The sequence below is a fragment of the Lemur catta genome, chromosome 1, assembly GCF_020740605.2.
Source record: "Lemur catta isolate mLemCat1 chromosome 1, mLemCat1.pri, whole genome shotgun sequence".
Classification (NCBI taxonomy): Eukaryota; Metazoa; Chordata; class Mammalia; order Primates; family Lemuridae; genus Lemur; species Lemur catta.
Window position 1 is genome coordinate 117,088,080 of NC_059128.1, and position 23,621 is coordinate 117,111,700.

At 57.0% G+C, this 23,621-nt stretch overlaps 1 protein-coding gene across 1 annotated transcript in view; it reads right to left on the minus strand.

Moving 5' to 3' along the window:
* The window catches only part of ADGRL1 (adhesion G protein-coupled receptor L1), a 44,812-nt gene extending 30,202 nt beyond the window's left edge, over window positions 1-14,610 (minus strand). Inside the window, exon 1 of the mRNA XM_045550779.1 lies at window positions 14,419-14,610. The gene's annotated coding sequence lies outside the window, so the exon portion shown is untranslated. The remainder of the gene's footprint in view (window positions 1-14,418) is intronic.
* Between the last annotated feature and the right edge of the window lie 9,011 nt (window positions 14,611-23,621).

Sequence of the window (23,621 nt, forward strand, 5' to 3'; positions counted from 1 at the left end):
TACCCTGGGTGTCCAGCTGTGGCCCCAGCCCAGCAGCATCAGCCCCACCAGGAACTTGCTAGAAACACACATTCACTGAGTGGGGCCCTCTGTCCTTTCCGGCCATCACCCTAGCCTGTCCCATCCCAGGCTGCCCTAGCGTCTCCATACTACTGCTAAGCCAATACTCTCCAAATCTCTTACTTCCAGTCTGGAATCTCTCAACACAGCCCCAACTACTGTTTCCCCCCCAAACCAAAGCCTTTGTGAAATGAAGGCCTAGTGAGCTCCCCAACCCCATTTCTGCTCCAGCCACTCCTGCTATTCCTGGGCCACACCAGGCCCTGCCCCAGGGCCTTTGCACTTGTTGCTTCCGCTGCCTGTAGCTTCTGCCACTGGTTATCCACAGGACTGGCTCCCCGGGCTTTTGTCCATACCTAATTATTTATCTGGTGTATGGAACATCACCTTCACGGGGCAGGGATCATTAAATTGTTTTGTTCACAGCCATATCGCCGACTTTTGGAACAGGCCTGGCACACAGCAATGAATTATTTGTTAAATGAATGAATGAATCTCAGACTCTAAACCTAGGAATCTGCCCCAGTTCCTCACCTTCCCTGCCATCCCTGTCGAAGTCTCCATCTGCAGGTCCTATGGGCTCTGCCCACCTCTAGCCCACAGCACCACCACCTGGGACCAGGCCACCATCCCACGACACCTGGACGTTGTCCCAGCCTCCTCCTTCCTGGCCTCCCTGCCTGCCTCCCAATGTACCCTCTGCTCAGAGCTAAGGGATTTTGGTCTGAGCAGTAACCTTCCCCTCAGCTCCGTGCTGGGGTCTCGGTTCCTCACCACAGCCTAGAGGACATGGACGATCTGGCACCACTAAGCCCCTCTTCCTCCCTCCTGTTCATGGAACATTCTAGCTCCAACCCCCGTCTGGCCCCTAAGCCTTTGCCTGGGCTGTTCCCTCTGCCTGGAATGTTCTCCCAGGGTCCCCACATGTCAGCTGTGGCTTTTCATCATTCAGGGGTCAAGTACAAGGTCACCCCAGCAGATGACCTGCTCTGCTCCCCCCCAACAAAACAGCACTTACCCACTGCCCCCATCTGCCATCCTTTTCCATGTTTTTATTTGGTTTTGCTCGTGTGTTTGTTTTTGAGACAGGGTCTGGCTCTGTCACCCGGGCTAGAGTGCAGTGGCGTCATCATAGCTCACAGCAACCTCAAACTCCTGTGCTCAAGCGATCCTCCTGCCTCAGTCTCCAGACTAGCAGGGACTACAGATGCGCACCATGACGCCCAGCTATTTTTTTTTTTTAGAGACGGGGTCTTGCTAAGTTGCCCAGGCTGGTCTCAAACTCCTGGCCTCAAGTGATCCTCCTGCCTCAGCCTCCCACAGTGCTAGCATTACAGGTGTGAGCCACCATGCCTGATCCCTTTCCCTGTTTTTAATTCACAGCTCTCAACCACACCTAAAATTACCTTTTTATATTGGCAGGTCTGTTGTCAGCCTTTCTCACTAGAACATAAACCCCTTGAGGCAGGCAGGGACTCGGTACAGGTCTTCAATAAATAGAGACCAGAGAGGCACGTCCACAGGGCAGGAATACCCCCCTCCACGCCTCAGTCTCCACACATGGGAAAGGAAGGGTAATATCTGTTGTGCAGCCCTGGACACCCCCTCCCCACTCCTGCAGCAGCTGTCTGCCCCCCTCCCCACAGCCCACAAAATCCCCACTTGATAGCCCTGAGCAGACGGCACCTGTGGCACTTTCAGATGGCTACTATACAGCATTTTACACCAGGGGTGGGGAGCGCCTTCATCACTGGAACTTCCTCATTTCTCCCTGTTACCTCCCAGCCATGGCCTGGTGCGGCGGGGCACCGACTCCAGCCCGTGCTCTCTTCCTAGCCATCAGAGAGCTTTCTTTCCCCCTGAACCAGGCATTGGAGCAAGAGGAAGTTCAACTGGTTAGGGGACATTAAAATGGCAGGGAGGCCACCAGAAACCAGGGGCTAGAGGCAGCCAACCCACGTGGGTCTAGATCCCGCCTCTGCCTTGTTCCTGCCGTGCCCCTGAGCTGGTCTCTTCAGCTTCCGGGCCCAGCTCCCCGGCTCTGCTGACGTGCAGGGTGCTGGTGAGGACAGCAGTCTATGTACACCTGGGGCCAGCACGGGACCCATCAGAGGGTGCTGTCCGTAGTGTGGCGCCAGTCACGGCGACCATCTGAAAGGGTGGCTCCTCTGCCCTCCCAGGCTGCGATGCTGGGACCCCAGGTGGAGTCCCCGAGCCTGTTCGCCATCCAGCCTCATGGCTTTAGACACCACCTAGACCGTGAGGACAGCCACACTTGCTCTGCAGCCCTGCCTCTCCCTGACCGCCGACACCTTGGGGTCTCTAAGGCACCTTCAGTCAGACCAGACCACAACAAAGCCTCCCGTATCAGCCTATGGTGTCACCACCCTCTTTTGGCCAAAACCCCAGGAGTCGAAACCCTTGACTTCTTTCTCTTACCCCTAAATCCAGCAGCTCAGGAGCAAGTTCTGGGTCTGTCCACACCTCCAGAACACCCCGTCCGTCCACAGCATCTGCCCCTCCAGCCCTGGGCCCTGGCCACTTCCCAACTGCCCTCCAGCCCTTCTGCCCCCAAAGTCCTGGGATCTCCTGACAGTGAGAGGGGACTTTTAAGAAAAAATTATAATATACTTTTAACCATTTAAGCCATTTCAAAGTGTCCAGTTCCGTGGCATTAATTACACAGCCATTTGAACCATTACGTGTGCTACAATTTGGTGGCCTTATTGACATTTTCAACGTTGTACAGCTGTCACATGTTGATATGGAACATTGATTTGGAAAATATTTCCAAGACTTATTTTTTTCACCTCACACAGAAACTCTGGACGCATTAAGCAGTAATTCCCCCCTGCCCCCTTCCCCTGGTAACCTCAGCTACTTTCTGTCTCGGTGAATTTCCCTATTCTAGATATTTCACATGAACAGAATCATATGCTATGTGGCCTTTTGTGTCTGGATTCTTTCATAAAGAACCCTCATATTTTTGAGGTTCATGCACGTCATAGCAGGGATCAATGTCTCATTCCTTTTTATGGCTGTGTAATATTCCACGGTGTGGTCCAACCATGTTTGGTTTATTCATTCACCGGTTGATTGATACTTGGATTGTTTCCTCAGAGGGTCCTTTTTTAATTTTCTCCCCATGTTTACTGAGTTACAACTGGGAAATAAAAGTTGTATATATTTAATGGGTACAATATGTTTTGATATCTGTATACACTGCAAAAGGATGTCCACAATCAAGCTAATCAACAACACATCCATCAACTCTTCCTAGTTACCATTTTTTAGTTGTTGTTGATTGTGGGGAGAACACTTGAGTCTACTCTCTCTGCAAATTTCAAGTATATACCATATTATTATTAGCTCCAGTCACCATGCTGTACATTGGGTTTCCAGAACTTACTCAGCTTATAGCTGAAAGCTTGTACCCCCTCACCCCACCCTATAACCACTGTTCTACTCTCTGCTTCTATGAGTTTGACTTTTTTTTTTTTGATTCCACAGATAAGTGAGATCATATGATTTTCTTTTTTTTTGAGGCAGAGTCTCACTCTGCTGCCCAGGCTGGAATGCAGTGGTGTCACCACCATAGCTCACTGCAACCTCAAACTCCTGGGCTCAGGTGGTCCTCCGGCCTCAGCCTCCCAGAGTGCTGGGAATACAGGTGTGAGCCACCGCGCTTGGCCAGATCATGCGATATTTATCTTTCTGTGTCTGGCTTATTTCAATGAATATAATGTCCTCTGGGGTCATCCATTCCAGAGGGGTCCTTTTAAAGACGATCTTGACACGTGTTTCCCCTGCTTTAACCCCTCTGACACCTCCAGCTCCTGCCCTGTCTCCTCCAGCCACTCGGGTTTCCACCTCACAGCCTCAGCCTGTGCCCCCAGTCTCTGTGTCCCTTAGGCTGTCTGCAAAGGGACACAGACACGGGCCTCAGCCACCCCATATCGTGGTACCCTGTGGTCCACGCCTGCCTGTGCAGCCCCTGTCATCCTGTAACCTCTTGTGTCTCTGTTTTTATACCTCACAGGGCAAAGCTGTGCAACAGGACGAATTCATACATGGGAAACACTCAGGGCTGAGCCTGGCACATACGGAGGGCAAATCGTCCCTTGTCACCATCATTGCCATCTGTATTAGTAAGCTTGGGCTGCTGTGACAAAGTACCGCAGACCGGGTGGCTGAAACAGCAGAAATGTACTTTCTCACAGTTCTGGAGGCAGATCCAAGACCGAGGTGCCGGCAAATTCAGCTTCTGTTGAGGGCTCTCTTCCCAGCTTGCAGACGGCTGCCTTCTGGCTGTGTCCTCACAGGGCCTCTTCTCCGTGGACGCACAGAGGGAGAAAGATCCCTGCGTCTCTCTTTCTCTTCTCAGTAGGACACTGGTCCTCTCCGAGCAGGGTCCCACCCTTATGACCTCATTTATCCTTAATTACCTCCCTAACGACCCCATCTCCAGATAAATTGGGAGTTAGGGCTTCAATATATGAATCTGGGGGATGGATGGTGCACAGTTCAGCCCATAACCCCATCAATCACATCCCTGCTCCCTAACTTTCCTTGCCTACTTCTAAATTTCCTTTCTACCCTCCCTCCCCCAGGAGAATGGAAACTCCTGAGGCTAGGACTTGGTTTCCCTGACTGTTGTCTCTTGGTCTCTAGAACACACAGTAGGTCTCCAAGCAAATATTTACTGAATGAACATAGGGTGAGTGATTGAGGATGGTGGTGAAGACAGCTGGAAACGGGGCACCTGTCCTTTCACCTGGGGGCTACCCCTGACCCGCACAGGCTGGGGACCATTGCCTGAGGGGTGCAGATGGAGTTCCCCAGGGACCAGCCCAGCGTGGTGGGTGGGAGACCCAGGCCCGACCATCCCTGTGGCTGTGGTGGGGGCGGGGAGCTGTTATGGATTACATTGTGCCCCCTCCAAAAAAAATGTGTTGAAGTATTAATGCCCAGTACCCCCAATGTGACTGTATTTGGAGTCCTTAGAGAGATAATCAATTTCAAATGAGGTCATCAGCATGGATCTTAATCCAATATGAATGGCGCCCTTATAAAAAACGGAGATCTGGACACAGACAGGCATGCACACAAGTGCCTCATGTGATGCGGAAGGCAGAGGGCCGGATGATGCTTCTAGAAGCCAAGGAATTGCCAAAGATTGCCAGCAAACCCCAGGAGCTGAGAGGAAGTCCTGGTATAGATTCTCCTTCGTGGCCCTTAGAAAGAACCGCCCTGGCTGATACCTTGATCTTGGACTTCGAACCTCCAGAGCTGTGAGATACTAAACTGTTGCTAAAGCTGTGCAGTCTGCGATGCTTTGTTAGGGCGGCACTAGGAAACCCAGAGGGGGGTCAGGACATGGCGAGGCAGAGGAAGAGACGGGGCCCCAGGCCACACAACGATGGGAAAACCGTTCATCAGGGACAGCAAGAGCCTGGAGTGGGGTGCAGCCGGGCTCTCCAGCAAGGAACTGCCCGAGATTCCAGGGACAGCGGCCGACACCTCCATGTCCTGTTTGGAGCACCTTCCACATGCAGCTCATTTAATCCTCATAACAACTAAGTAGGGTGGCATTCGTACCCTCATTGTACAAAGGAGGAAAGTGAGGTCCCATAGCTGACATACCCAGGGGCATGCAGCTGGTTGGTGGGCCTTGAACCCAGGCAGGCTTGTCCCCCAAGGCCGGGCCCGGGGGACCAAAAAAGCAGGTCCCTGCTGCATTCGAGTGAATACGTGTTCTCAGAGCTGCACACGCCTGGAGGTTCTGCGCCCACAGGACCAGGTGAGTCCACACCTGGGTCTATACGCACCTTGCACCTCAGTGGTCTCAGATGACCCCATTTCACCCGTGGGAACTGATGGGGACCCGAGCCCAGGCTTGTCCAACTCCTGGGTCACACAGTTGGCCGCTCCTGGTGGCCACCCACCTGCCTCCGTGTTTGGGTCCAAGCCCCATGTCCATCTCAAGTTCAAGCGTGGGCACAGCAGGGTGGGCCACTGAGGCCCCAGACTCTGTCCTCGGGTGCCCTAGGGTGGGGACGGGGAGGGTGACAGGAGGAGAACCGGCTGTCGGAGGAGAGGGGGCGCCTCTAGTCTGCCCTAGCCTGCGGTTGCCACGGCAACCCTCTGTGCTGGAGTGGGTGGGAGTCTGAGTGCCTGGGGAGCGGGGAGGAGACACCAAGGAGAAGGGGGCATTTCTGGGCCCCTCACAGCCTCACCCCTTCCTTGCAGTAGCCAGCCCCGCTGCACACAGCCCTCTAACTGCACCTCCTGCCCACTCCTCAAACCCAGCCACCTGTGGCCAGCCACCTCCAGGAAGCCCTCAGGCATCCACGTGTCTCTGGGGAATTGGCGGCTGGGAGTCAAAGCTCTTAGGTCTGAATCTGCTGTGTGGCCTCAAATGGGGCTCTTGACCTCTCTGAGCCCGTTTCCCCATCCCTACTCGGGGACAAACAGACCTACCTCCCAGAGACAGAGGCACACGGTCCTAGGTCCGCGGGTGCATCTTCATATGCTCACTCCCCACCCATCCTGCGCCTTCTCTCTGGTCCAGCCTCACCATCTTCTCCCTGGACGGCCCTCCCTCTACAGGCTATTCCCCCCATGGCCAGCAGAGGGCCCCTGTGAGCACCCAAGTCAGTCACGTAACTCCTCTGCCCAGAACTCTCCGTGGCTCCCACCTCACTGAGAGCAAAACCCAAAATCTTCCCCCAGGCCCATAAGGCCCTACACAATGGGAAACACCAGGCACAGTCCTACCTCAGGGCCTTTGCATGGGCTGTTCCCTCTTCCCCAGATACCCTCACGGTTCCTCCCAAGTCTACTTTGGGCCTTTACTCTGATGTCACCTGCTCGAGGACGCCCTGCTGGCCCCAGTGCTCCTCCACCCTGTCCTGGCTTTATTTCTCCATGGTACTCCTCACCAGCACGCCACACACTTTATATGCTTATTAACTCTCTGCCACTGGATGTTGACTCTGCAGGGTGGGGTTTGCATACTAGGTCTTGTCTGTGGCTGGATCCCCAGGGCCCAGCACAGCACCTGGTGCAAGTAGGAAGTTGATATATAAATGTTCGATGAAGACGCTTTAAAAGGTCACCCTGGCTGCCAAGCAGTGCTGGACTGCAGGGGGGTGGGGGCCGTTCAAAGCATCCCTTTCCCTCAAATGCCTCCTCCTGGGCTTCCTCCATCTGATCTCCACCCTGAAGCCAGAATGATCCTTGCAAAATGGCAACCTCATTGCATCCCTCTTTGTCTATAACCCTCTATGGCTCCCTACTGCCTCTGATGCCTTAACATGGCATCTCAGGCCCTCGTCTCCTGCCACCTTCCCATCACCTTGTCTGCTCAGGCACCTCCTGCAGTGCCTGTTTTCCCCCACCCCATCCCTCTCTCTGTTTCACACACACATACACACACACACACACACACACACACACACACACGCATGCACAGTTCCAAGGCCTCTGTCCCTACTCTCTTTTCCTCTCTTCCTTCCAAAGGCTCTTCCCACCAGGACTGCGTTGATATCTCTCATATCCACTCTCACAGCACGCTGGGCCCCCCCAGTTCTGCTCCCCTAATTGGACTTGGGCTCAGCTGTTAAATGTCTGTCTTTTCCACCAGCTAGGTCTTAAGGAGCAAGCCCCACCTGGGACTTTCTGGCTGTTGCTGCGTGGCCAGCCAGGGGCAAGGAGCGGTGCCTGCTCATCTGTTTAGTGAATGAAGACGAAACAAACCCAAAGCGCAGATCGTCCACTCGGTGGATAGTCACTGAGTTCCCGCCTGGCCACAAGTGTTATGGAAGAAAACGTGCCTCAAGGGGAGAGAGAGTTTGGGGGGTGTATGTGTGAGTGCAGCTGTAGACAGGGTGGCCAGGGAACACCTCCCAAGAAGGTGACATTTTAACAGATCTCAAGGAAGTGAGTCATTCAGGGACCCGGAAAAAGAGCACTCTGGGTAGAGGGAATGGCTGTGCAAAGGCCCTGTGGTAGGAATGTAGGAATGTGCTAAAGTGTTGCTGCAGCCCAGTGAGCAAGGGGCAGGGTGGAAGGAGGTGAGGGTGGCAGGGGGGTGGTGTCACTGGGTTGGTCTTGCAGGGCCTTGTGGACCCTGGAGGGGGACTCTGGCTTTTTCTCTGAGTGTGGTGGGAACCGTAGAGGGTTCTGAGCAGAGGAGGGACAGGATCTGCCCCTTTCTTCCTGTCGGCCAGGCTGTCAAAGCCAGAAACCTGACGTTTCCCCCTGCTTCTGATCTTCCTTTTGATGGTGGCCCCATGAACAAACCAAAATACAGACTCCCAACCCCAGGGCTAGCCTCCAGCCTCCCCCCCCCATAGCATTGAGCTACCACCTTCTCTCTGACAGCAGGGCAGCCCCTCTCTCCCATAGGCTCTCCCTCCCCTCCACTTTCCCCCTCCAGGGTGCAGCTGGGAAGCCCCCTCCTCCAGGAAGCCCTCCCTGACTTGCACCTTCTCTGTGCCCCCAATCCGGGCAGGTCAGTACCACAGCAGTCTGTGATGTGTTTCCATCCACTCCATGGTGTTTGCTGTCCAGTCCCGAGCCTGGCACTCTGAGCTCGGCACAGCAGAGCTGCAAAGAATTAATTACAGGGCCCAAGGCAGAGGGTGCAGAGGTGGCTTGGGCACTCCTGCTGCCCCTAGATGCCGGCAGTGAAGGAGCAGGGTGGGCAGCCCAGAGACCCGAAGCAGCTCGGCGCAGGGTGCCTGGCAGGGTAAGAGGGAAGAGGCCCTGGGCATAGCACCCCTAAGTCACGGGTTCAAATCCCAGCTGTGTGCACTCCAGGACACCCACGTCAGTCCTCTGAACTCTGTCTCTCCACAGGGGAGATGACGGACTTACTGCGTGGCTGTGAAATACTACTCGGTGATTCCATATATCTTTTTTGGAGCACTTACTATGTGTCAGATGCTGGGGAATCGACACAAAGAGAACCAAAGCAGTCGATTCTATAATGTCCCAGTGTTGTTATGGAGGAAAATGCCAGGAAGACGGCTGTGTGTCGGGAGGTGGCGGGGGGGTGGGAGGCTTTGCAGTTTTAAATGGGGTGATCAGGAAAGGCCATCTCGCCTGGGGAAGATGACACTTCAGCAAAGCCCTGTGAATGTGAAGGGGGAGCCAGGCAGGTATCCAGGCAAAAAGAAGATGGTTCCCGGCAGGGAACATGGCACGTGCAAAGGCCCTGGGGCTGGGCCATGACTGCTTGTTTGAAGATTGGGGACAGCAAGGAAGCCAGTGTGACTGTGAGGCTGTGAGCTTGGGGGAAGAGTAGGAGGAGCTGAGAATGGGGAGGTGTTGGGGACAGACTGTGTGGGGACTCTCCATGCACTTAAGTACACAAATGCGCCCCCAAGGAGGGCTGCCCCTGTGCCGATGAGGGTGAATCCATGGGTGCTCCAACCGTCACCACCAAAGGCCACTGGGGGGCGCTCTAGGGCAGGGGTCGGCCAACCACGGCCTGGTTTTGTACAGCTAGTGTGAGCTAAGAATGGTTTTTACATTTGCAAAGGGAGGAGCAGAAGAGAAAAAAGAACATGCCATAGAGCCCATCGTGGGCCCACAAACCTGCAACCTCTACGACCTGGCTGTTTGCAGAAAAGTTTGCCAATCTCTACTCTGGAGCCATCACGCTCAACCCAGGACACTGCTGGCCTCAACCCCAGGACGTTTAGTAATGTCTGCAGATACTCTGAGCTGTGACAACTGGGGGAGGGTGTTTCTGGCATCTCGTGGGTGGAGGCCAGGGCTGTTCCTAAGCAACCTCCATGCACAGGACGGCCCCCCACAGAGAATGACACGGTGGCGCCGAAGTCGGGAGTGCCATGGCTGGGAAACCCTGTCCTACAGAGCCAGCCCTGGGCCCCTCAGCTGCCCACTCCTCCTCGAGGGGCAGAAAGGAGAAAATGCACCTACCTTCCTGGTTTGTCCGTTTGTGACTTGCACGGTTATTTTTAGCCTCAGCATCTATTTATTGAATGTTTATCTTTCCCCAAATTTTGGAGTGGGAGGTGGGGAAGTTGCAGGGGGCGCTTCTGTACGGCTAGTCCGCTAGTACGCCGGGGCTGATCCGAACAAGGGTCTCATCCCATGAGAGAGGGGCTGGGGTCTGTGCCCCAGGAGGAGTGGGGAGGGGCTGCTCAGGCCTTGACCCCTGGGGCTCCTACCTCCTGGCAAGGGCACAGGGTCCCCATGTTCCCCCTCTGGGATCTAACCCTGTAGTGCACATAGCTACGCTGGGAGCCACCTGCCCACGAAGATAACCTCACCGACTCCAGCACCATGAAGCCACCTCAAAGTCTGCACAGGTGTGCGCTCAGGGACAGGTGCAGGGCAGGGGCCGGGCTAAAGGAGAGTCACAAGGCAGGGAGGTGGGGACCTCCAGGCCTTTGGAGGGGCTGCCTCCTATTGACTCAGGTACGATTTCTCGAACACATCCTGTGGGCCAGGCATGACTCTAGGTGCCTGAGATCCGAAAGCCAAATGACAACATCCCCGCACCCGCGGATCCTTGCCGGGGAGACAGACAGTAAACAAACGGGCACAAAACACCAGGAAATTAGAGTATGTGAAAAGCCATGGGCTGTATGGAAAGTCAGAAGGAGTGTGGGAAGCTGCGATTTTAAACAGGGTACATGGGCTAAAGGTTATGGGGGAGGTGGCATCCGAAGGGAGTGAGGGAGCAAAAGCTCGCAGATGTCTGGGGGAGGCTCTCGGGTGCAAGGAACAGCTAGTGCAAAGGTCCTGGGCTGGCTCATGCTTAGCATGTCGCAAGGGCATCGAGGAAGGAGGGGATGAGGAGGAAAGTGGTGCAGAGCCCGACCTCAGGATGCCAAGCCTGGGACTGTTGTAGTGCCGGGGTGCCGGGGGAGGGGGCTGCTGCACTCAGAGTCCGGGGCCACCCTCCCCAGCTGGGATCCCATCCACTCCAGAGGGTGAGACACAAACCTCTTCCTCAGCTCCCATAATAGGAGCCCCTTGACTGAAATTGCATATGTGTTGCTAGACTGTGAGTTCCACAAGGACAGAACATGCCACCATCCCCCATGGCGTCCCCAGCATGGTGCCTGGTGGACAAAACCCGAGGCGACCGTGTGCAGGTTGCATGACGAGGCGCATCCAGCCTTGCTCTGAGGAGCCCGAGAACACGCACCTGAGCACGCGCCTGCAGGTGCGCACGAGATGCAGACAGGCCCATGTGTGCACACAGACAGCTGCTCCTTCGTGGAGCCCCCCCCAACACACGCACACAGCCACCCCTTCTGCAAAACTCACAAACACCAGCACACAAGAGACCACAGGACGAGCCTGTTGGACACGTGGCCACACACACACCCTTGGCTGGATTACCACCCAAGCCACGCACGCAGAGAACACATACACACAGGTACAGTCAGACAGGTGACAGAGGACTGGACTCCAGGGGCAGCAGGAGCCCCCTCCCATGTCGCTACTTAGCCTCCCCCCCCACCCTGGGACCCCACCTTCCTCTTCCATCAGGGCGTCCCACGGCCGGCACTTAGCCCCAGCCCAGCCTGGGAGGAACGCTGTCTCGCCCAGGCACCCCCAGGGTCACCGAGGTGGGGGTTCCAGACACAAGGAACCCCCACCCCCAGAGCCCCTCCCCTTGCTCCCCACGGAGGGGGTGGAAGAGGGGAAGTGTCTAATGTCTGGAAATCAGATCCATGAGAGAGGAGCCCACACAGAAATCAGAGCCTTGCGTGTCCTTGGCCACACGTCTGGCCAGGGAGGCAGGTGGGGGCAGAGATGACGCTCCGGCTCCCTGCACTGGTGCACGGGGATGGGGAGTGTGCCCCCTGCTCCTCCTGCTCCTCACTGGGGGTACCCGCTGCCGGCCCCCCACCCCCCACCAAGATACCTGCACTGGGGCAGAAGCACCGCACGCCACACGCTCTGCCGCCAGCCTGGCAGGACAGGGAGGACAGACGCCCAGACACGGGCAGCACGCAGCCCACATGCAGGTAGAGACACCAGCGGCCACAAGCCCAGACCACCTGATGCAAACAGGCTCTGGCTGGGCCAAAGCACCCTCGGGACCCTCTCTGTGTGCCCACAGGGTCCTCCTAGGCCCCCCCAGGAGGAGGGGCTTCCCTGGGCAGGCTAGGAATAGACACTGGGCTTGGAGTCTCACCCCTCCACATCCTCCCTGCAGGCTGCACAGCCCAGGTGTGCTGGTCCCCAGCTCCCTACCCTCCCCCAACCATGGTGCCAGCTCCAACCCAAAGGTGGGCACCAGCATGAGCGATTGTGGGGTACACAAGCCCCCCATGAGTGGGGGTTGAGACAGCCAAACCGTGGAGGGAGGGAAGGAGGGCCTAGCTGGGCCCTCAAGGGCAGAAGCCACACGCACATGGGGTGGGCGCAGCGAGGCCCCGAGGGAGGTCACCAAGGGGCAGGAGGAAGACGGTGGCAGTACCAGCAGGGGGGCCAGCACCCACACGTGAGCACACACACGTATGTGGCTCCATGCACGGGTGCGATCTCTGCCAGCCACGGGATTAGTTCCCTTTTCCGCTTTCCAGATGATTTTTCATCTCTGTAATTAATGGGCAAGTCAGTTCTGAACCGCATGGCAGGCAAATTGCTAGTTAGGAAAATCACGGATAATTTTCTCGATATGATAATGAAGGTTGTATTCCTTCTCTTATTCTCCCTGCTTTCATCCCACTTTTAAGTAATAAATTCGGCATTAGTGGGAGGGGCGCGGGGAGGAAGGAGAAGTCACCTGCCCCCAGCGCTGGGACCTGGCCCGGGCCCCTCTGGCCATGGGGAAGATGAACAGGATGACAGGTGTGCATGCTTTGTGGGGCACCCTGACACCCCAGTGATCAATTCAGGTGCCAGGCTCAGGGGAGCAGGTGGAAGGCTGTCAGGTAGGCTGAAGGGGCTGGGGCTGGGGCTGGGGTCGGGTTACAGGCTCATGCCGGCCTTGGGGTGCTGGAGAGGGTGCAGAAACCAGTGGCCTCTCCCCAAGCAGCATGGAGGGGAACGGGCCCAGAAGAGACATCTACCCCGTGGTGTCCCCCACACCTGTCCCCACACTGCCCAATCTCCTCTCCTCTTCTCTGTGAGGTAGAGAGAGAGGAGAGAGGAGAGAGAGAGAGAGGAGGCGGCCAGCCATCTTGGCAGCCATTTTGAACCCCTCCCCCTACTCCCTCAGGCACACCACATGTTGGGATGTGGGAAGACAGACGCCAAGTCCTGCAGAAGCCAGGAGGAAAGAAGGGGGTCCTGCCTCAAACTGGGATGGAGGGACACCCATGCAGCTGCCACAGCTGGGGGACAGAGGGGCTGGGGTGAAGGAACCAGGCAGGTTCAGTGAGGTGTGAGCCAGGGATGGGGCAGTCTGCTGACCTAGACTGGAAGTGCAGGGACAGGGGTGTGCGTGGGGGCTGTGTGCAGGCAGGGTGCTGTCTTCAGATGGGGACTGGGGGGCATACTGGCTCCCGCCTGGGAGGTCATTTTCTGGCCATGGCTGGCACACACACAGCATCCCCCACACTTCGGACCTGCGCTGGCCCCGGGACCCTCAAGATGGGAGGATGACAACTTAACCCCTGCAGCTCTATCCGATGCCCACCTGCGGTGGGAGTGGGGGTGGGGGCTTCATCCTCAAAGCACGAATAATCCCGGTGGGTCAAACCTGACAGCCTCCCATGCTGAACCTGGTACCACGGAAAGATGCTGTCTGGCTGCACCCCCTCCTCCTGACAGCGGTCCCCCCCCCCGCGTTGCAGCCAGTTCGACACCCAGACAGACCCCTCCCCATCCCCCGCGCCGCTGCCTCCCTGAGAAAAATAACCCCCAGCCCGGCATCCTGTGGCGCCAGCCCCCGACACGGCTCCTCCGGGGCCTGGGACCCGCGCGCGGCGCGCACACGCACCCTCTCCGCTCACACCCAGACACCTACACAAACAGGGCGCCAAGCACCCGCGCGCACACGCACCGGGGACACGCAGGCACCGCCGCGCCGCTTCCCCACAAAGGCTGGCGCGCGCGCGGGCACACGCAGCCACGCGCGGGCACACTCACAGTCCCCTCCCCCCGCCAGGCACCCTGCGGCCGCCCATCCGCACCCCAGCGCCCAGGGCGCTCCGTGGGGGCCGCCCCTCCCGGCCTCCTCGCCAGTGGGGGTGGGGTGCGGGAAGCCCCTCCCGCTCAGGTGCGGTGACTCAAAGCTCCAGCATCCCTTCCCCCCTCGAGGCCAGGAGAGACCCTGGCTCCCATCCTTCCCATCCCCCTCCCCGCGCACACCTGGCCCAGGTGCGGCGTCCCCCTGGCCCTGGGTCCGCAGACACTCACCTGTCCAGCGCTGCTCTGGGGTCGGCCCTGCGTGTCCCTCCTGCGGCTCCGTGAACCCGGGCCCCCCGCCCGACACATCTCCCGGAGCCGGGGCAGGGGGAAAGCGGGTGGAGGGTGGCCGGGCGAGGGCAGCCTCCGTGTCCCTTCCTTCCCCTGGCCCAGCACCGCCGCCACCGACCAAAAATTAAATTAAAAAAAAAAAAAGGCAGATTACACAGCTCCAAAGGCGGCCCCCTCGCGGCGGCGGCGGCTCGGGGCTGGGGGCGAGCGGGTCTGCGCCCCTCCCGGGGAGGGAGGCGGTGGAGGCGGCGGGGCGGGGGCGGTGTCAGAGCTCCGGGGGCAGGGGCGAGGCAGAGTGCCCCGAGGCGGCGCCAGCAGCGGCCTGCATCTCCCCCGCAGCTCCGCGGCCCCGACGGAGGCGGCACGTGTGCGCCCAGGCGACTTCCCAACTCCCTCCGACGGCCGAGGTGGCCGAGGGGTTAACGGGGCAGCCGGGACGCCTCTGCAGGCCCCCGCCGCCTGGCGGCGCCGCTCCGGAGCCCGCACGGCCCCATCCGCCGGGGCCTCCTCGGCAGACAGCGGGGCGGGGGCGCCGCAGCGCCGACAGCTCCCGCGCCGACGGCTCGGGCTCCCCGCAGTGGCCGCGGGGGGCTCAGGTTGGGGGCGGGCGGCGCGGAGCTGGAGTGGGGGCGCGGCTGGAGGCGGGAGCCACGGCGTCGCGCCCCCGGTGCGGCCAGAGGGGGGGACGCCTGGCCGGGCCCGTGGGCTCCGCAGGACGCGCGGACCAAGCCGGCGCCGGGCACCAGCAACGACAAGCCGCCTGCTCGCCCTGCTCCCCGGCGCACCCGCTCCGGGAGGGGGGCCGCAGGCACCCGCAAAACCTGGCGTGGAGGCACCGCCCGGGACTGGCCGCCGCAACCTGCCCGGGCGCACGGGAGGCCGGCCCGAAAACCCGGGCTGGACTTCCCTTCTCGTCGCCTCTTCTCGCCCCCACCCTGGAAAAGCAGAGAGCAGGAAGGCGACGGGCTGGATCCCTGCGCTGGATGGCGAGTGGGGGAAGGGTGACAGGCGCACGGAAGACGCGGAGCAGATTCTCCAGCAGGGAAGTGAAGGCAAGGCGCCCAGCCTGGTGAGGGGAGAAATGAGGAGATCTGGGAGGCTTATGCAAAACCCGGGTTGGATTAGACAGAAATGGGAGGAACAGGGTCGGAGGCATTTGCGACACGGCCAAATTTACCCAGGGCACGCAAATTTCGGGCCGGATTCTTCCTCGGGAGACGGAGTAATGCGTCAGGCCTAACGCAGTGGGGACAAGCAAGACCCGGCCTAGAATTCACGGGACCTGGACTCGCAAGGGGGCTCTGGGAGGGGGCTGCCCCCATCAGCCTGGCAGCGACGTGCCACGGGGAGGGGCAAGAGGAGGGCTGGACTCTGGGTACGAAAGGATTCGGCGCGCTCGCTGCACCGGAGCGGGGAAGTAAAAGCGGTTTCTGGATCCAGGGGGGATGCGAAGGGACGGAGATGAGGCCGATACCCTGGGAGACCAGACCTATAATGAAAGGCGCGGGAGGGACGCAAAGCCAGGACTGGAGTGCAAGGGACGGGATGAGACACCCCCCCCCCACACACACACCCACACACACCCACACACGCCAGCATAAGGTTCCCGGGCAACCGGACGGGCCTGGCGCTACCCGGGCAGCAGGGGAAGAGGGGTCTGCTAGGGGGGAGGTTAGTATCTATAAACGCCCCAAACGTCTTGCTTTGGGGGGGGGGTGTCATGGGGAGAAAAATTGAATTCTATGTTCTCAGCAAGAGCAAAAACCTGGCACGGATTATCACCATCTAGCAATTACACTGCAGCTGCTGGACTCTTCAGAAGTGGGGCAAGGAACAGGCTTGGGTTCCCAGGCGTCAGCCCAGGGAGGCAGGGGGCAGGTTTGGGGCTGAGGCTGCAGGAGCCCCGCATCTCCTTTCCGGGGTGGGGAAGGCTGTCCGACCTGGCTTGGGTCCCTCGCAGCCAGAGCTGTGACTGCCAAGACCCAAGGTGGGGGCTGTAAAACTGGGCCCCAGGCCAAAAATAGGCACTTCAGCAGAACTCAGTGAAGGGTGGGGGTTGGGGAAGATGGAGGGGGGCAGAATCCTGGAGGGGAGGGAGAGGGGAAGAGGAAGGCCCTGGGAGGTAAGATCCGGTCCGGATTTCGGGAGACCAGACCTGGAAGCCCAGCTGCTGGTTCCATTTTCTGAAAGGTAGGTGCAACTCTGAGACTGAGGGTTCCTTCCGGAGGAGCAAAACCCGGGTTTGGATCCTCGGGGAAGGGAGTCCATCCAAGTGAGGCCTAAATGTTCAGGCAACTCAAAGTTCAAAGCTGGGCTGAATCTCAGCAGTAGGGCAGACACATTCTGATCTGGAGTTCAGAGGAAGGGGACAGGCTGAGGAGGTGGAGGGGGAAAAGGTCACCCCCTCTGTGTAGAGGATGCACTGCTAACCAGGCTTTTTGCAGAATGGGTGAGGAGTAGGGAAGGGTTCCAGAGTAGGGGTGATAAGTACACAAAACTTGGGGCAGACTTGGATGGGAAAAATGAATATCTAAGAAAGCCTGAATTGAATGTCTGCAAGGCAGTGAACTTTGCCTCTAAGAATCCCTTCCTAGAAGCATGTCCTGGTGGCTGAACTGCGGGAGGGGCAGGGACACCAGACTTCCGGGCTGGGTGATCAGGGCCCACCTCTGTGGCAACCTGCACCACCCTCTGTCACCTTCTGTGGACAGCCATCTTTCCAGGACTGAGCAGGGATTGTCATAGCCCAAAACCTGAACCAAATCTAGACCAAGAAGTTCAGGACAAAGGGCATAGGTGGGTCACCTTCGTTCCTCCTTCATGCCTGAGATTCCATGGCTGCAGAGCTGTTGCCTTGAATCTGAGAGATGACCAGATAGCTGGATATAGGGGACCACAGGAGTATACAGTGGGGGCGTTGATGGGTGCAGAAAGGATCCAATCCACCTTTGGTTGACTGCAGATCTCTTGGGTATGGAAGTGGAGGTGGGGGGTCCCACCTCCCCATGCCTCAGTTTCCCACTTTGAGATATGGACAGCACCAAGTAAGACACATGAAGGCTTTGAGGTGCTGGGGAGAGCCTGCCGTGCCTCCCGGCAACCAAGACATCCTCCCCCACATCCAGGCAGCCGGCTTTCTATAAACACAGGGGAACGGAGCGTGGAGCTCAGGGAAAGCTGAGCACCTCCAGAGTCCTCTGGCTCCAAGCCTCCTCCCCCCACCCCACCCTCCAACCCTGAGCAGCCCACCCACCTCCCCCTGCAGAGGGATCCTAGGAGCGATCCTTGGCGGTGGTTATAACTCGCACTCTCCAGAGAAGGACTGGCCTTTACTTATATGAGGGGAAGTGGTGGTATTCTTTAAGGGACCCTCCACCCAGCTCAGTTTGGAAAAATCCCGGCCGGGACCCCCTTTACAGAACCTCTTAGTGATCAGGGGAGCGCCCCAGGCAGGAGTGGTTCACCAGCCTCCATCCCATACGTCTCCTGGACTCGTGGGCAGGAGGCTCAGGAGGAAAAGGGTGCTTAAAGGCTGGGTGCGCGAAGAGTCCCGGCGCCCCCCTTCCCCCACCGCCCAAGACCTTTGGCTGCGCAGCCGCAGTGGAGGCCACGCCGGCAACGGGGCTCCGGGAACCAAGGCGTGCGCGCGCGCGTGCGCGCGCGGTGTGCCTTGCACTGCTCGGGTCGGTCCCCGCGCATCTGATACTCTACTCCCAGGGCGCTCCTCCCTTCGAGCATCCTACTTTGCGCCTCGGGACCATCCCGTGCCCCTTGCCCCGGACACTCCACGTTCTGTGCATCCCGTCCCACGGGATTCCCACGGTGCCATGCGCCTCGAACACCCTATGTTCTGTGAGCCCTGCGCCTGGGCGCCCCACCTGTGCACGCGTGCCAGAGAACCCCTATGCTCAGAGTGTCCCACGCCTAGGGCACCCCAAGTTCTGCTCCCTTTGCGTCTCGGGGACCCCACATTCTGTGCTTCTGTCACGTCTGCCACTCCAGCTTCAGACTTGGTTCAGCTCACCTGTGCCCTCTTCCCCCTTCCCTGTGCCTTCGGTATGTGGCGCCCACTGCCTCGGGCTCCATAGATCCTGCAGGTGCTCAGGCCGCCAGACTCTGCAACACCTTGGAGGGCAGGCGGGAGGGGGTTGGGGACGAAATGCGTTCTTGGACTCACCAGGCGCCCCCAGCCCGGCTTTTCCTAGAGCCCACTGTGCACAGGATACACAACGCTGCTGTTCATTTACTCACTCGGTTCATGTATTCATTCCTTGTATTTATTCCTCAAACACAGAGCACCCCTTCTATGTGCTTATCTGGCAGGTGCGGTGGGAGGATGACCCACGGCACAGGGAACAGGACTAGAAGCTTTCTCAGGGGCACTCCCTTTCTAATGGAGAGAGACACAGAACGCATGGTGGAATTAGCCCGGAGAGCGAGGAGAGTGCCAGGGGAGTGGATGATGGATCTATCCAAGCCCTGAGGAGTGGGTAGGTAGGATTTTGTGTGTTTCTGGCTTTCCTAAAAGCTCCTTGTATACCCCCACCTTGGGCAATTTCTGAGCTGCATCCAGTTCTAGCCACACTACCCACCCAAGTGGAGAGCAAGGAAAAGAGGTCCCAGAATTGGGCTGGGAGGATGGGGGCTGGGGGCTTGACATTAATTCCAACTGCTGTCTTTGGAGGGTGGTCGGGACCATTCAGTCAGTCAAGAAACATCTATTGAGCACTTACTGTGTGCCAGGCACTGTGGTAGGTGCTGGGGGCACAGCGGTGAACACGATTATCTGTCTTTTGGGGATGACATTCTAATCAGGAAAACAGATGAGATCAGACAAATAAATAAAATATAAGGGATGTCACCTGATGATAAGCGGCACAGAAGAGAATTAAGGAAGGAAGACATAGGCACGTGGTGGCTGCAATTTTAGAGAAGGGAGGTCAGGGAAAGCCTCTCTGAGCAAGTGGCACTTGAGCAAAGACCTGAGGACATGAGGGAGGAGCCCTGGGGGGGACTCTGGGGGAAGGGTGTTCTAGGCAGAGGGAACAGCCTGTGCAAAAGCCCCGAGGTGGAAACATTCGGTAGACCCAGGAGTGCCTGTGTAGGTGAGGGAATGAATGAGGAGGAGAGAGGGAAGAGGTGAGGGGAGGGAGGTGATGGAGCAGATTGCTCCCAGTGACATGGGAGCCATGGAGGGTTCTTGAGCAGAGGAGGGGCATGCCTGGCTCAAGTATTCACAGGTGCCCTCTGGCCACTGTAGGGGGGGAACAGAATGTGAAAGTCAAGGGCACAAGCCGGAGACCAGGGAGGAAGCGACTGCACCGGTCCAGGAGGTGGATGCTGGTGGTGGGACCAGGGACGTGACAGTGCAGGTGAACAATGGGCAGATTCTGGGTGTATTTTGAAGGTGGAGCAGATGGATTGGAAGTTGAATATTAGAGAAGGAGGCAAGTCAAAGTCTGTGGCCTGAGCGAGCACCTAGAAGGACGGAGAAAGTGGAGATGGGAGTTTTGAAGATTAGATCAACAACACACATTTCATTTGATATGTCCAAGTGCAGGTGTCAGGCTGGGGCCTGGGAGAGGCCCATGCTGGCTGAGAAATGACTCAAATGAACACCAATAGATTCATTTATGCTTTCTGGTGCCTTGTGAGGTGGAAGCTTTCTCCCCATCTTACAGAAGAGGCAATTGAGGTTCCACAACTCACCCAAGTAGTTACTGGGGAGGCAGAGGCAGGAGGATCGCTTGAGCCCAGGGGTTCAGGCTGCAGTGAGCTATGATCACACCACTGCACTCCAGCCTGGGTGACAGAGCGGGCCCGTGTCAAGATAAAATAGTATTATAATTTAATATTAAAAAAACAAATTTATGCAAAAATATCCATGATGAGCAAAATATCAACTTTTAAAATAAAGACAGGACCAGTAACCGCACCCTGCTGAATGGCACCAGAGGGAAATGGAAAAAGCAATACCGAGGCTGCCTTTATACAGAAGATTTTGATATTTTGTTCATCATGGGTTTTGTGCATGAATTTTAATTTCTTTAAAATATTGCATTATTAGTGTTACTTATCTTGATGGCTGTTTTTTGCCTTACTCATGTCACCCTGGCCCTGACCAAAGCATGAAATTGAATACAATAGATTAAGTCACTCTTCCTGGAGCTTACAACATTACCTAGGAGACAAAAGATTAAGTAGTAACAAGTTAAGAAGATAACTTCAGAGCATGATCAAAGCTATGAAGAAAAAAAACAAGAATGAGGAATTGTGAGGTGGGGTGTGGGTGGGTATGATTTAGGCTAAGGTGGCCAGTAAGGGCTTCTCTGAAGAGGGGACATTTGAGCTGTGCCCTGAAAGCTCAGAAGAAGCCCATTATGGGAGAACAGTAAGTGCAAAGGCCCTGTGGTTGGAACAGGCAGGATTATTTGAAGGGCATGAGGGCCAGTGTGGTGGGAGGCAGTGAGGAGGGTCTAGATTATATTCCCAGTGACACTGGGAGACTCAAGAAGGCTTTCAGGGGGATGACATCACCTTATTTGCATGTTTAAAATATCATTGCTGGCCGGTGCGGTGGCTCACGCCTATAATCCTAGCACTCTGGGAGGCCGAGGCGGGTGGATCACTCGAGGTCAGGAGTTCGAGACCAGCCTGAGCAAGAGCGAGACCCCGTCTCTACTAAAAATAGAAAGAAATTATCTGGACAGCTAAAAATATATATAGAAAAAATTAGCCAGGCGTGGTGGCTCATGCCTGTAGTCCCAGCGACTCGGGAGGCTGAGGCAGTAGGATCGCTTGAGCCCAGAAGTTTGAGATTGCTGTGAGCTAAGCTGATGCCATAGCACTCATTCTAGCTCGGGCAACAGAGTGAGACTGTCTCCAAAAAAAATATATCATTGGGATAATTCCTTGATAAGTACAACATAGAATTACCATGTGATCCAGCAATTCCTCTCCTAAGTATAACCCAAAGAATTGACAACAGCTCCTCAAACGGATACCTGTACGTGAATGTTCACAGCAACACTATTCGCAATGGCCGAAAGGCAGAAACAACCGAAATGTCCATCAATGGATGAACCAATAAACAAAATCCATACAACGGAATATTATTTGGCCATTAAAAGGAAAGAAATCCTGGCCCACAGTACAACGTGGATGAAGCTTGAAAACACCGTGCTCAGTGAAAGAAGCCAGACACGAAAGGTCACATAGTGTGTGACTCCATTTACATGAAACCTCCAGAATAGTTCAATCCCAATCCACACAGACAGAGAGCAGGTGGGTGGGTGGTTGCCTGGGGCTGGGGGAGGAGGGCGTGGGCAGTGACTGCTAATGGGGATGATGAAAATGTCTTGGAACTAGACAGGATGAATGTGCTGTAACACCATGAATTGCCCACTTTAAAATGGTTAGTGGTTAATTTTATGTTATAGGAATTTTATCTCAATTTTAAAAAATTATAGAGATGATTTGAGAGGGAGGCAGGGGGGTCATCACTGCTACCCAGGTGAGAGGCAGGTGGTGGAGGCTTGGAACGGAGAAGTGGGGTATATCTCTTTTCTTTTCTTTCCTCTTTCTTTTCTTTCTTCTTCTTCTTTTCTTCTTCTTCTTCTCCTTCTCCTTCTCCTTCTCCTTCTCCTCCTCCTCCTTTTTCTCCTCCTCCTCCTCCTTCTTCTCCTCCTCCTCCTCCTCCTCCTCTTCCTCCTCCTTCTCCTTCTTCTTCTCCTTCTTCTCCTTCTTCTCCTTCTCCTTCTCCTCCTCCTCCTCCTCCTCCTCTTCTTCTTCTTCTTTTTTTTTTTGAGACAAGGTCTTGCTCTGTTGCCCAGGCTGGAGTGCAGTGGTGCTACCATAGCTCAGGGCAGCCTGGAACTCCTGGGCTCAAGCGATGCTCCTGCCTCAGCCTCCCAGGTAGCTGGGACTACAGGTGCCACCACCACGCCTGGCTTAGTCTGGGGTATATCTTAAAAGCAGAGTCAATAGGACCCCTTAACCTTTGCATGCCCGTTGGACTCTGCTCAGATGTTACCTCCTGAGCACTCTCTGCAAACTGCAAACACCCACCCTCTTCACTCCCTAGTTGCCCTCCTCCCAATAGCATATCCAGAGCTGTTTTTGTTTTCATTGATTTCTGCGTCCTCCCCACTAGACTATCAACTCCTCCCTCGAGAGCCCAGGGATGTTTGTTTCTTGTTCACTGCTGTATGCTCAGAGGCTGGAACCGCTCCTGGAACACGGTAGGCGCTCAGGAGAAAGTGGGAATGGAGCAAAGCGAGGTTCCTGTCTGAGCAGCAGGAGAGAGAGCAGAAGAGGAGGTGGGTTCCCAGTTAGGCACGGCCTGGGAGGGGAGCCCAGTTGGGCTGCGCTTCCCTCCCCGGACGCTAGGGGCCGCTGCCCCGCCGCTCTGCGGCCGCCAGGTGAGGAGGCCCCGCCCCTTCTCCCCAGGTGTGCGCGAGGCGCTGTCGCCGGGCCAGGGGGAGGGAGGGGGGTGAAGAGCGCGGAGCTGGGAGAGGAGTTGGGGTGTGAGGGGATAGAATGGGGGTGAAGGGAGAGAGCTGAGCGTGTTGGGGATGGGGGCTGCTGAAAGGGAGGGAACAAATGCAGGGGGAGGTTGGGAGGTGGGAGAAGGTGAGGAGGAGAAGGCCACAGCCCAGTGTTTGGGAGAGAGGAGGTGTGAGGAAAGCACGCAGGGTAAAGGGCAAAGCTGAGGGCGGGAAGGCAGGTGAGCAGGTGAGGAGTCAGTCTGGGAAAGGCTTGACTTGGGGAGGTTTGGACAAGCCATGTGGAGGGCTGGGTGGCTGGTGGGTGGGACAGGCCTGTGTAGTTGAGGATCCCAGGGAAGGAGCCCTGAACTTGGACTTGGGGCCAGTGTGGTCTGGAGCCAGAGCTCGGGGGTCTTCTCAGGCCATGAGCCCTTGAGCCAGCAATGGGGAAGGAGCTTTTTTTTTAGACAGTCTCCCTCTGTCACCCCGGCTAGAGTGCCACGCTCACAGCCACCTGGGCTCAAGCGATCCTCCTGCCTCAGCCTCCCAGAGTGCTAGGATTACAGGCATGAGCCACCTCACCTGGCCAGGAAGGAGCTTCTTGGGAGTGAGGTGTGCCTGCCAAGCCCACCTGAGGGGCTCAGCTAGCTTCTGCAG